Source organism: Passer domesticus, chromosome 1, assembly GCF_036417665.1.
Source record: "Passer domesticus isolate bPasDom1 chromosome 1, bPasDom1.hap1, whole genome shotgun sequence".
In the NCBI taxonomy this organism is placed as follows: Eukaryota; Metazoa; Chordata; class Aves; order Passeriformes; family Passeridae; genus Passer; species Passer domesticus.
Genome location: NC_087474.1, coordinates 144,164,867 through 144,178,506, shown reverse-complemented (window position 1 = coordinate 144,178,506; position 13,640 = coordinate 144,164,867).

The window sequence follows — 13,640 nt, the reverse complement described above, 5'->3', positions numbered from 1 at the left end:
TTGGCCAGGGGGAGCTGGCAAAATAAGGGACAGGAACAATGGCTTGTCTGAAAAAACAAAGATTTCAATAACAAATGTGGAAACCACAGAGTACGAGGGCAAGATCCAAAGACCTGGGGGGCGTGGCCCTGCAACCAGGTATGGGGGTCTTTGAGGGCAAGGGTCCAATCACAAATGCGAACTCAGAACATGACCTTAGTTGTATCAGATACTGAAACAACTGAGAACAAGAACCAGAAACCTGACCAAATATAGGATAGTTCTGTTAACATACTGACTCCCTTGACCCCACTCTTCTCACCATGACTTGGCTACATGTGCTGCCCTCAATAGCCTGTTTTCCCTGTATATGCTATTGAGGCAAAACCACTATTCATCCTGGCTGGATGCAATTCCATAACTGTTAATGTCTCTTCCCAAAACCATTCTATGACTCCGTGATTACAACACAGCCTGAAGTACAGATGACTCCTCATGTGTAAATGATTGCAATAGATGCCATGGTCAAATCATCTTAAAACTACTCTCCTCACAAAAGTTTCTCACAGTTAAGAGGTGATGTTTTCAAAGAGTTGAGAGCTGAATATCCTTTGACAGGAGCAATTTTCTTTGTTCACACATAATTTTCACATAGAATGTACATTCACAGATGAGAGGTGTTTGATTTCTACAGCACTTGAATCCTTCTCAAGGCCATGTATACAGAGCTATACTGTAGCTCTAATGTTTTAAGAGTCCACTATGCAATTGGAAAAAGAAATATTGCTACTGACTGGATTCCTGAAGACAGAAGTATCAGGTTGTCCTATAGACATTGAAGCTAATGAAACATGATATTTTTCATATTTGAGTCCTATTACATTTATGTCAACCACATCACCCTGGTAAAATTACCTCTTCTCTGCAGCAGATGATCCTTTATGGAGTACACATACAAGAAGAGAAAAGCATGTGTTAAATTTGAACTATGTGCATATGAAATGGCTGCTTGTTAATAAAGGGAATGTGTAATGGCTGATTTCATGCTCCATTGGCCTCAAGTGAGTACTATTTTGGCCCTTTCTCCCTTTAGTCAATACCACTTTCAGTAAATTTGTAGGGACATCATTAATTATCTTCAAGAATTCTACACAGCTTTCAGTGAGACTAAAATTGCCCAATATATTTCAAAAATATCGAGAAAGCACTGACATACAACCTTAGTGGAATAGACTTCAAATTAATATCATTTCATCAGGAAAAATATGCTAAATTTTCCATTCATAATAACCATTATCAGCAATTCTTCTGAGTACAAACTTTTTTTACCAAACATGGTATAAAATGTATCAAATTGCATGTAGGAGTCCTCTGCTAATGGGGAATGAACATTAAGTTTATAGATAAAGAGTTATAACTTTAAAAACAAGGAAACAAAAAGAAAAAAATCAAAAACCTGAATCTGTTCCAGTATGTGCTTGATTTCTCTTCTCTATTTATTGAGCTGTTGAATAAGTTATTCACCCACAGTTCCCAAAGTGTAATATTTTTCTGCCAACAAAACAATAAAACAATACCAGAATGTGTTTGGATTTTTTTCTGTTCTTTTACCTAGAAGCCCTTCATATGTTTTATTTATATTTTTCCATCCCAAGTAACACAAAATCAAACATTTATTATGTGCATTTCCAAGCAGGATGCTGAAGGTACAGCTCCCAGAAGCTTCTGTGTTAACATTAAAAATTTGAAAAAACAGAGATTTAAGAGAGGCTATTTGGATCTTCGTCTTCTTGGTCTGTTGACAAAAAGCAAGCAAAGCAGGAAACCTAGCTGTAACTGCTCAGCAGTGGTAATTTGAGACAAAGAAATGATCTGGCACAGAGGGAAAGAAGGTCAGGTTACAAGAAGGGGTTGGAAGGCTGGAACCAGGAGTGTCAGAAGACAAAACACGCCTTGCAAGGGAGTGAAGTTTCATGCCTTGGCAAAGAGGTGAGATGCAGCCTCAGCATTGCCTTGTAGATATCCAGGAGCAGGAGACCTCAGGGGCTCAAGCTCAGTAGCCACCTTTGTGCAACAGAGCTGGCCTGGGGGATGCACCCCCAGCTGGGCTGAGGCGCTCATGGAGCTGCTCTTGGGGCTGGTGCTGGTGCAAGGGCATCCAAGGAAAGTCCTCATGACCCATATTTGCAGACTCCATGCAGAAGCATGTATGGTGATGGGACTTTAAGCAAGCATTGTTCATTAATCATTTTGTGTTAGATTTAAGCACAAATGTGTTTCATTTTCCTTGAAGGGTACCATAAAAATTCTCCAGCACAAGTCTCTTTAGAAAGAAGGTTTATTCAGAGGATGATTTTCAGCTAGTTTTTGTCATAACTGTTCTCTGTCAGGAGAAATAGTCCAGTTTGTTAGCCTTTATGGTGAGAGATATTTACCAATCCCCCATGTAAATTTGTGTGGTTCTGCAGAAGATCTTCATTGAAATTTAGCCTTACTATATATAAAAATGGCAAAATGTGTGGGTAAGTTGAAACATAAAATTTTATTTATTTTTTAAATAAAATCAGGATTATCCTGCAAGGAGGATAAGGGCTTGGTAGCCAGTGTCCAACCTAGAGACCAGGAAGGTCATTGTGTTGGCTACTGGATGAGCCATGGGGTCCCAGGCAGCTGTTGGGGAGACCATTGAAACTGGGGGTCAGCTGAGACACCCATTTGTGTGCGTGGGTGAGCATGAAGAAAATGAGGCCAGGGCATCTGGGACCAGCTGCCAGGCAAGTCTGAAAGTATCAGCCTAGTCTGGAGGGCTCCATAACATGCCCTTAGACCTCACAGTCATGCAATATCATGGTCATGATCATGTAATAGCTGAGACATTTGTACTCCTCATGTAAATCTATTTTATGTGCCAGATATTTTTTCTTTTCAGTTTGTCACAAAGTGTTTCTAACTAGTGGAACAGTTGTCACATAATGTTTCTAACTAGGGGAACAGTTGCAGTTGAGTCAACTCTGAACTCTTCCTCCATGTTCACATCTCCTTTGCATATGGAATGCAGAAAAAGTAAATTCCTCCTAGCAGAGGAATATAGTGATGCTTTCTAGGGAAAGCTAATGCTTTCCCATTCCTTCTCCATTCTCACCTACCTTATTTGTCAAAAGTATTCTACACTGGTCTCCAGACTTGCCATTTGTCTACCATCCTCCGTCATGAAGAAAATGTTTGATGTGAATGAAGGATTCCAGGGATTCCTAGAGGAAACTTGTTTTCCAGAGAAATAACTAAAACCATCATGGAACATCAGGTACATTGTTATTTAAAGTCAAATAAAATATGTCATCATGCTAGAAACGTTATTCAGCTTTTGAAAGTTCAAAATTCAGAAGTCCAGGCAAGGGGCACTAAAGGAGAAAACAATTATTTTAGCATGCTTTTGTGCTACAATGGTTGTGGCTACGCTTGGCAGCTGATTTTTGAGGACTGCATCAACACAGGAGTGCATGCAGAGCCCTGGTTACAGCCCTGTTTATTTATCTCAATGCCCATACTATTTCTTTCAGTAGAAAGAATAAAAAAGTGTTTAAAAATGTGGATAAAATTCCTCTTCATTTCAATCAGGGATAGCTATAACAGCTACATCTTTATGGAATAGAAATTAAATAGCAGTATATATAACACGGTATTGCCCTCATGAATTTGAGAAGCAGCAGCCTGAGTAATTTGCTGCCTTCTGTCTTGTGGTAACTCTTGCACCCTGCATGAGCTAACTTTACACTGAAAATGCATTTGTCATTGTATCTGACAGCCATCTCTCAAGGATTTTCAGTCTGTTGGTCTCTTTTCAGACCAACAATCTGCTGCTCTACTAAGAGCACTCTCTACTCCCACCAAAATGTAATTAAGATTATCCTGTCTGAATGCTTTCTTTCACCCCTATAAAATTTGAAATAAACTACTACATGAAAAGTGCTCACATAGGTATATAATTAAATCCTTTAGTAATAATCCCTTTATTTAAGTCAGTGCAATATCTTATGAGCAGAAGACCTGCAGCTCGCAATTTGAAGTCTTGGTAATTATTCAGGAAAACCACTGTGCCCACACAAAGCCGTCTCCAGATGGAAGCATATGCAAAGATTTGGCCTGTATCCATCAGAACTTGGATAGGATGTGGGTGAGCACTGACTGCACTTACATCAGGGACTGATTCACTGAGTAGCTTTCCAGATCAGCTAAAATGATGATTCAGGGCATGGTATTCTTGAATATGCTACATTCATTGAAGACAAGACATAGTAGCAAAGGATACTAAGTGAGATTTTTTTACCTAACTTTCCACAACATAAATAACCTCAGGGCTGTTGATGTCCTTTCACCTCCTTACAGTGTCTCTGTATTTTTCTTTCCATGCAGGATTCTTCCCTGGCCTCACTCCTACACAGATCTGCAATGCTATTTTCCCTGGCAAATAGCTGTCACATTCCACTCTAGAACAAACTGCTCCGCTTTGATGGGCATGGTGCTATTTCCAAATGAAGTTTGCTGGCTGTTATATTATTCTTCAGGGTGAAATTAGATATATAGTCACATAACATTAAATTGAATATTTTCACCTGAAAACAGATTTGGTAATTTTTGTCTGGTGAATGCCTTAACTTCTGGTTGCCAGATCTTCCTTATGAGACATACTTATAAATTCCACACAGGTCCTCCAATATTCTTCTCAATAATCATGAGGCATCTACACCAAATAAACAATACCAAGGAAGAACTGGTCCCTGAAGGGGATTTGTCTATGTATGTGTCCAACAATCCCAGATGGGCATAATTTACACCTGTGGTAAACTCAATTTTAGGTAACAAATCTATCATACATGGAGATACCTTGCAACATGCTTGAGAAATCAGGTAGATGAGTCATAGTTGGTCCCCTTGAAATCCAGGTGGGGTATAGGTGTCCTCCAGCTCCAGAACTAGGTATGAATGTTTGTAAAAAAAGTCTACATCTCAGTTACACAGCAGCAAGGTAAAGTTAAGTTTTCTGTAGCAAAAGTAAGAATGGAGAGATCTTGCAAGAGGTCTAGAAGAATCTCTGAGAATTTTTGAGTTCCAAATTAAGGCATTTCCATTTAGGTGTCTGCATGGAGTAGTAGGAGTTGATATGTCATTATTGTCAGTAAGGAACTGAGTTCAACTGACATGTCCAAACGTGTGCTTATTGTCACATGAAAATATGGCAATAAGCACAAAATAGCCAAGATATTCCACAGAACTGGCATAAATGGCAGCAGACTTATGGAAGACATCTATCTGGATGAGTAACTGGAAGCCAAGAACATCTAAGCAACAGCATAAAAATGCAAATATTTTCCCATAACTAGTGCTTTCTATGAACATAAACTAATCAGACCATACAAATGGCTCATGGAAAAATGTGTGATGTAGTTGACTTTCAGCATCCTATTGACCAACCTGAAGGTCATAGAGCCCAAGATGGAAGCAAAATTACACTTTACACTTTTAGGAGAATCTGGGGCTTTTCCCTTTTCTTCTAGTTTCAGATGTCAGTTACAGAATATGGTAACACTAAGGCACAAAACAATGAACAGGAATAACTTGCAAAGACTTTTCTTATTTAAAATGTTAGTATTCAAGCTCTGGTGTCAGTAGTGGTAGAAAGAAAGTGCTTGTGTAAGATAAAGCTACAAAGACAGATACTGTTGATAATAAATATAGTAAAAAAGGACAAAAGATACATTTTTGTAAAAGAAAGCAACTTTTTATAGCCATTAATTACTAATTATTCCCCAGCAATAAATGAATAGAATAGTCAAAGTTGTTAGTATAATTTCCTATTAATCAGGAATGCCAAGTAGGAAGGATCACTTACCATTTGCATATCATTTAAATTAATGCCACTTTCATGTATAAAGAATACAATAAAATGTTAACAAAATTAGACTTTAAGCTATCAGTTGGCAACATATTAGCATCTTTCTCATAATGCTTTAAAGTCGAAAGACACATAACAAGATTGAATTTCAGGATCTTTGACAATCATTTTCCATTTCAGGACAAAAGAAATGGTTGCCCATACTCACTACGCAAAGGAGAGTTCAACCTACCCAAGCCAATGGTCATTTTATTTTCAACTCACCATGTACTATCCTATCCAGTCTTTTGGAAGAGTGATTTAATTTACATCACTGTGGATGGACCAACATATCCAGATGTAACCTTGAGCTACCCTGACTGCTTCTCATAGCCTGTGTATCTCTATTGCCCTTAGTGGAATCACAATAAATTAAAATAAATAAATAGTTGTTAGTGTGTATTGCTTCCCAAGGGAAGGGGAAGGTGACAGTGAGGCAGGCAGGGCACTGTCCCCTCCAACACAAGGGCAGTTTTACAACACTCAAACAAGAAGAGCAGAGCACACTGGCTGTCACTGTGCTGCTTGTTGACTTTTGTGTCTGTCACCAAACATCTCTGTCGCTCCCTTATCTCCCAACAGGATGATATGGGTTACAGCTGCACTTTGAGCATAGGCAGCCAGAGAGAGGGTGTTGCAGAGCTTGTGGGTGTACATGGGCCCTGACATTATTTTCTGGAAAATATGTCATAAATGAAAGAAAAATTCAACATGTAACAATAGTCATAAAACAGGTTTACAACATATTTCTGAAATCTGAAAGACCAAAGAATTTGTACATTTGAACACATTAATCTGATGTGTTCATGGATTGATCCAATGAGGTCACTCCCTAGATTCCTTCAATGAAACCCTGAAACAATCACTAATAATTAGAAGTGACATACAGTGAGCACTTCACAAAATTGCCTTTCTCCCTCTCAGCCCTGCCTCCATAAGGACAGGTAGACATCTCCTACTGAGGGGGTTGAATATGGATCACCAGTTTAGCAGTATTCTGCAAGTTAGACTGCTCTGAGTAGTCTGCATATATGGAAGCAGCTGTAACAAGCAAGGTAGATGTTCCTCCACTGATCCAAGTCAAGGGTGTTTAGAGCTCAGAATCTGCAGCTGAAGAGCATCTTGCAGCTGTAATCACTCCAGGACAATCAACTGTGTGGGATGCAATTCTATATCATAAAATGACACTAAAAGTAGTCCTCTAACATCTTGGACAATTTTTGCCATTTTTGAGAAAGATATGTTTAAGTTGCAATACATCTGTAATGACTGGAGTGTTCTGCAGGGCATCCCTGATAATAAACTATTTCTGTGACTTAAATTATGAAAATTCCAAGTTCCATTGCTGTCAGATTAATTTACAGAAAAATGTAAAGACAGAAAATGCTTTATTTTAGATCTGAGTCAGAAACAGAAACTCATGGTGAAAGAGCCCTATTAAGTACAACAGGGTAAACTCAACAATTTTAAACTGATAGTAAGAAAGCTGGAAAAATTCTCCAGGGGAATCCAATTTATTCTCATAGACACGACAGACTGAGGCTGAATAGTTCTTTTAATGAAGGATACTTACTTAGAAAGTGGAAATCACTTCATTCCCATGACAGGAAAAAGTAGAATAAAAACTGCTTTCAGAAATGAAGGGGACCAAGGAAGTACAAGAAAATAGATCCGTCTAGAGTTATTTAAGAGCTCAGAAGATACTGCAATACTCTTTAGAAGCTGGCTCTTTCTAAAATTATCTGTTGGAGAGTTTAAGTTTCCTTCTAAATTATTTAAGAAATAAGAGTGAGTTATCTCACCATGCAGCAAAAACAAGAACTATCACTGATAATAACAAAAGGACTCTTATCTGTAATAAGTTTCAATTTCACAAGAAAATAGTCCTGAAAGCCAGAGTGGTTGGCTTTGAAAACTCTTTTCCGTTTAACCACCTTACATTCAGGTTTCTCTAACCAGAGGAAAAAAGAGAAGCAATTCCTGTCTTAGTTCAAGAGAATTTATCATTGATGTTATGCTTACAATGTTTGTCATTCAGCTAAGTCCCCGTGTTTCAAAGTGGAGGTTGCACTGCAGCCACTGGAGATAGAAAAATTTAACATGAAACCAACTATCACTGCAAAGTGCTTTGAGGCATTCCAGTGAAAACTAGTTATTATTTGACATGACTTTATTGCCTACACTAGCACACTCTGTGCACTCAATTTTCCCAGCTTCCTTACTGCTGCCTAGACTGCAGAAATGCACACTCTGGTAATTAGCACCACATAGGTAGCCCTAAGGACACAAAAAACATATTAAATAGAATACACATGAAGTAACATAAATTTTTGCCATTTCCTTTACAAAATGCAGCAGATTAAATCTATTCTAAAACTTACCTCTAAAAGTGAATTTTAAGGTTTTGAGGTTTTTTTTTAAATAGCCAAGAGGTATAAAACCCAGGTTCAACTGAATGAAATTTTTTAATCCAGATTTTAATACAAATATATTGAGCATTTTTGAGGGTATGTATTTTGTTTTCTATACGTTTCTTCACTGAACTCTGTATAAAAATACGAGGCCTTGCATCAGACAACTGCACATAATGCAAAGTGATGCAACCGTCTCTGCCCCCTCCAAGGGGAGGTACCTGGGAATTCCCACCTGGCCCAACTGTATATTAATCCATTGAACTCGATGTTTTTTGGGGAATCCTTACCACCAAGAAGATCAGAAGAAGAGGATCAACAGGGCACCCACCATCAGGATCCATAGAGTAGTGATTTTTTTCTTCTTAATCTGTCTCTCACTCTCTTTTTCGCCTTCCCCCACTTTTCTCTTTCTCTCTCTGTCTCTCTCTCACACTCATATTTACTGTTAAATAAAATCCATACTACTGACTTTGGCATATGGGCTTGTTTTCACCTTGATTCAGGCAGAGACTTCTCTCTGATAATTTTAATAACCAGGTCATAACTTGTCTTTATAGTAACATCAGTAACAAACCTATCTCCCTAAAGCCATCTTCTACTTCTTATCCAAACATCCTAAAGATTCATTACCTGTGACAGGACTGACAGCCCAGGGTCAGCTTGTTCCTCCATGCTATAGTGTCTCAAGCCAGGTTTACTTGTAATGCTGAGTCATCTTGAGCTGTTTCTGGAGGGATTTAATGAAAGAAACTATCCATACTTTTTCAACATCAGTGTGCTTGTCAATAATATCACCTGAGATGTTTCAGATTCAAGAAAGATCATATTTTCTTAGCTTCAGGTGTTCAGCATGTGCATTAAATAAAATCAAATATAATTGTACAATTCATGAGGAACAGAAGCTTAGTTCAAAAGCATTTCTATCTTAAAGTCCTTGCTAAAAAGGCTAATCTTAAACATCTAAAACAAATAATCCAGTGCTTAAAATATTCTCTAGATTCCTTTATGATTTTAAGCATTAAATCAGTTTCAAGAAAACTCTGAACATTACCAGCATATTTGAAAGGCTGTATATTTAAAACACAAAGGTGCTTACTCTCAGTATCTGTTTATCTAAATGTTGGGTTAATATTCTGTTGAAGGTGAGAAAAATGAGGCAATTCCATGTGTTCCCACCAAGTTCATAGGTTGAGACACTGGGGCAATGGGATAGTGGATGTTTCTCTGGGAATCCAAGCACATTTCTCACCTAATGGACCACATACATTCTGGACACCTTCTCTCATTCTTGTACTGCTCCATTTTTTGTTTGTCTTCCACATATCTTGTCCTCTAATAGCACGTCTCTCCACCCAGTCTCACAGCTTTTTTTTTCCTCCAGTCACTAAAATCAGAGCCTCTGTATCTCGTTATCTCACAGTCACTGATTTTCCCCTGAATCTATAGCTCTATTGAAAATGGTCTTTGTTTAATACATAGTTTTTGGGCTATTAATCCATAAACCCAGGGAGGACTATTATTCCATAAACACAGATATACCTACACTTATTATAAACCTAATCCATCTGTCCCTGCATCCAATATATTTGTTAACCTAGAAAACTTAGAGAAAAGGTTTGCATCACGCAATGAAATCTTCTCCCAAAGTAATTTCTGTCAAGTGCCAAACAAAACATTTGCCACTCTTTTCCTGGTAAACTAAATGGAAAAAAGAATCATTAAAGTTTTTCAATATCTAAGATAAAGCCATGGTAATAAATAAATTCCTTAGTTATGACTAATCTTCCAGTGGACTTAGAAACCCAAATCATGTATTGGAAGATTTTTCTTCATTTTGCCATGGAAAGACTAATGGGAAAAAACTGCAATATGAGTTGTCCTTGAAGAAGGACAACTCTCTATCATGAATAACCTGTTTACAACCTCTCTCTCATCTCTCCAGCATCCAGCATCTGCACCATAGCACAGAAATGCAGAAAAACCAGGCTCAGAGACATTTCAAGAAATCACTAAAAATCACTCAGGAGCAAACTGGTTATTAACTGCTTCTTTTGTCTCTGGAAAATAATGAAAAAGTCATCTTTGATTTATTAGCAAAATCACTGAATCACAGAATAAGCTGTGTTGGAAGGGATGCACAAGGATCCTGAAGTTCAACTCCTGGCCCTGGACAGGGCCATCCCCAAGAGTCACACCATGTGCCCAAGAGCATTGTCCAAACTCTCCTTGAACTCTGTTAGGCTTGCCGCTGTGACCACTTCCTGAGGAGCCTGTTCCAGTGCCCAACCACCCTCTGAGTGAAGAACCTTTTTCCTAATATCCAACCTAAACCTCCACTGACACAGCTTCAGCCATTCCCTTGTGTCCTGTCGCTGTTGACCACAGAGAAGAGATCAATGCCTGCCCCTCATCTTCCAGTCATGAGGAAGTTGTAACTGCAGTGATGTCTCTCTTCAATGTCCTCTTCTCCAGGCTGAACAGACAAAGTGACCTCAGCCACTCCTCAAAAAGCTTCCTCTCAAGGCCCTTCACCATCTTTGTTGCCCTCCTTTAAGTGCTCCCAAATAATTTAACATATTTCTTATATTGTGGCACCCAAAACTGTCCTCAGCACTCAAGGTGAGGCTGCCCCAGTGCAGAGCAGAGTAGGACAATCCCCTCCCTTGCCCAGCTGGTGATGCTATACCTGATGCCCCCCAGGGCATTCCTGGCTGCCAGCGCACCGCTGGGTCATGTTCATCTTGCCATCATCCAGACCTCCAGGTTCCTTTCCATGGCACTGTTTTTCCAGCATCTCATTCCCCAGTCTGTCCATGAATTCAGGTTTGCCGCATCCCAGGAGCAGAATCCAGCACTGTTCTTTGTTGAACTGCATGTGGTTGGTGATTGCCCAGTACTATGATTTGCTGAGGCCTCTCTGCTTTATGCATTTAAATATTATAGTTTCATTCCTTCATATGTTTTCTCTTGCCTAGATTAAACCCCTTCAATGCTTCAATATTTATTCACGGATTTATGCTTTTGCTAGTGACTTTATCTTATTTGAAGTATTTCAGCCTGTTGAAATTGTTTATCATAAATTAAATGTTGATACACAGAAAACAGACACTAAATCTGGTGATATTTTATCCTACCTTTTACACATCAGATCTCCTGTCAGAATTTACCAGAAGAGAAACTATTTGTTCCAAGAGCATAACACTGCTGACTCCTCTTGAATTGCCATTTCAAGGCAACCCCTCACAGCTGCTGTTTCATCAATCCATACTCCTGCCCAAACCCAGAGCATAAATACATTGGTATGTCCAGAATTCCTCTGAGCAAACCTACACTACACAGCTTGTTTTTGGCATAACAAATCACTCAGTCTCTACTTCATATACTGCATCATTCAGGACTATAATTAAAACTACACTACTATAATTAAAACTAGTTTCATGGTCTAGGCATTTTCCTCCATCATGGAATACTGGGCATTACAGCCAGGTTTAGGCACTGAAGGAGATAGGCTGTAGATGTGACTAAACAGGAAAATTCTTACAATAGTCTTTGCCTAGTGTTTAGTCTTCAGGATGTATTCAGGGCAAGTAAGCAAACAGCTGGGGGTAGATGATAAAAATTAAGTATGATGGGACATTATATGCAAATATGTATGTCTTCTCTCTGACAGTCTGTGACTACTTACAGTCTTTCTCATGGACCTCACAAGTCCCATGACCATTATCTTCTTCGAATTTTTATGACATGTGTATTCTTAGAGTATGTAGAAGACTAGTTGTGTGGACAGGAATCCCAGCATGAGTCAGAAGAATTAAAAAGGCAAGGAAACAAGTCCATCTAAATTTCTGAAGTGAATAATGTGAGAGGAAGAAAAAGAAACACAAAGAATAAAGGCTTAGAATGGAAATATCTGAATCCATGTAAGGTATACCTAAAGTCTTCCTGAGTTGCCTAATTCATAGGACATTCTATATAGGCATTTCATATTTGGATTCATCTGTGAATTGCCCTATGTGAAACTTGTATGTGCCCCAGTAGCTTCTTGGGGAAAATAAGCAGAAGCAGGAGTTCAGCAGCAATGAGAAAAGAGTGGTCAGAGCAACAAACTCTGAGTGCAGACACCCAACCACTGTCAATCCTCTTTTAAATATGACTGTCTGCTTACCTGAGCTATGAGCACCATATTTACAGACTCAACAGAAATAAATAGGATCCTTCTGAATACTTAAGCTGTTTAACATCAGACAAATGTGAAATTCAGATTTCTCAATAGTGTGTGTAGAATGCAGATGTCATTGGCCAAAACTTCACAACATATGTACATTTCAGAGCACCACTTTATGTACAATTAATTGAATACTTTTGCACACATAAATAATGAGTGGATCAAGTTCAGATCTGCATTGCGCAAACTTCATCCAGCTTTCATCATTACAAATTTGATCCTGTATCTGGGAACAAACTTTATTATTTTAAACAAAGATGTGTTTCTCATTGCCAAGCTACTCACTAACTTCAGAAGTTCCTTGAAGGCAAGGTCCAAATACCATGAGATTGATTGTTCATAATTTCTCCCATCTGAGAAACAAATTCTACCTTATGTTACTTTAATATCAGTTGGGGTGAAATTTGCATTTACTTTTATGGAATGACAGGCTTTCCTAAAGTAACTTCACATATAAAAAGACAGAAGTTATTACTATTCACTGAAATTATTATGAATTCTACAGAAAAAAAGAAAAATATTTTGTTAAACTCTTTGTGTGTAATAGGCAAGACGTAACTGGCTTGTGATACACTAAATCAGGAAACAAGCTACCATTTGTTTAACACTCTTTTCGACACCTTTTGCTGCTTCAATATACAGTTTTCTCTTTGATCCTTTTGGGTAATATCTCACAATTGTGCACACAGAAGAAAAAATTAATCTCTTAAGTTCTACTGTCACCCACTTGCTATGTAGTTATTATAAATGGCATTCATATAAAATTGCAAAAGTAAAAATTGCAGACAGGAGAAACTATTAAGGGAATAAATGGCAGAATGAGGAGGGAATGAGGGAGTAATATCAAGAGTATTCTATCAAACCATTGTGAAATTGCTATCCTTGGTGAGTCGTGATAACTTAAAAGAGAGGCACAGTCTTAGGGAAAAGTATAAATCAACATTACTTTTTTCCTCTTTTATCCTTAAATAGGAATATTTCCTTTCTGAACTGATGAAGAAAAATTAAAAAATGAATGTTATCCTGACAAGAACTACAGACCACATCCATGTCTAATGGTATTTTATCAGTACACACTGAAAACATAAAA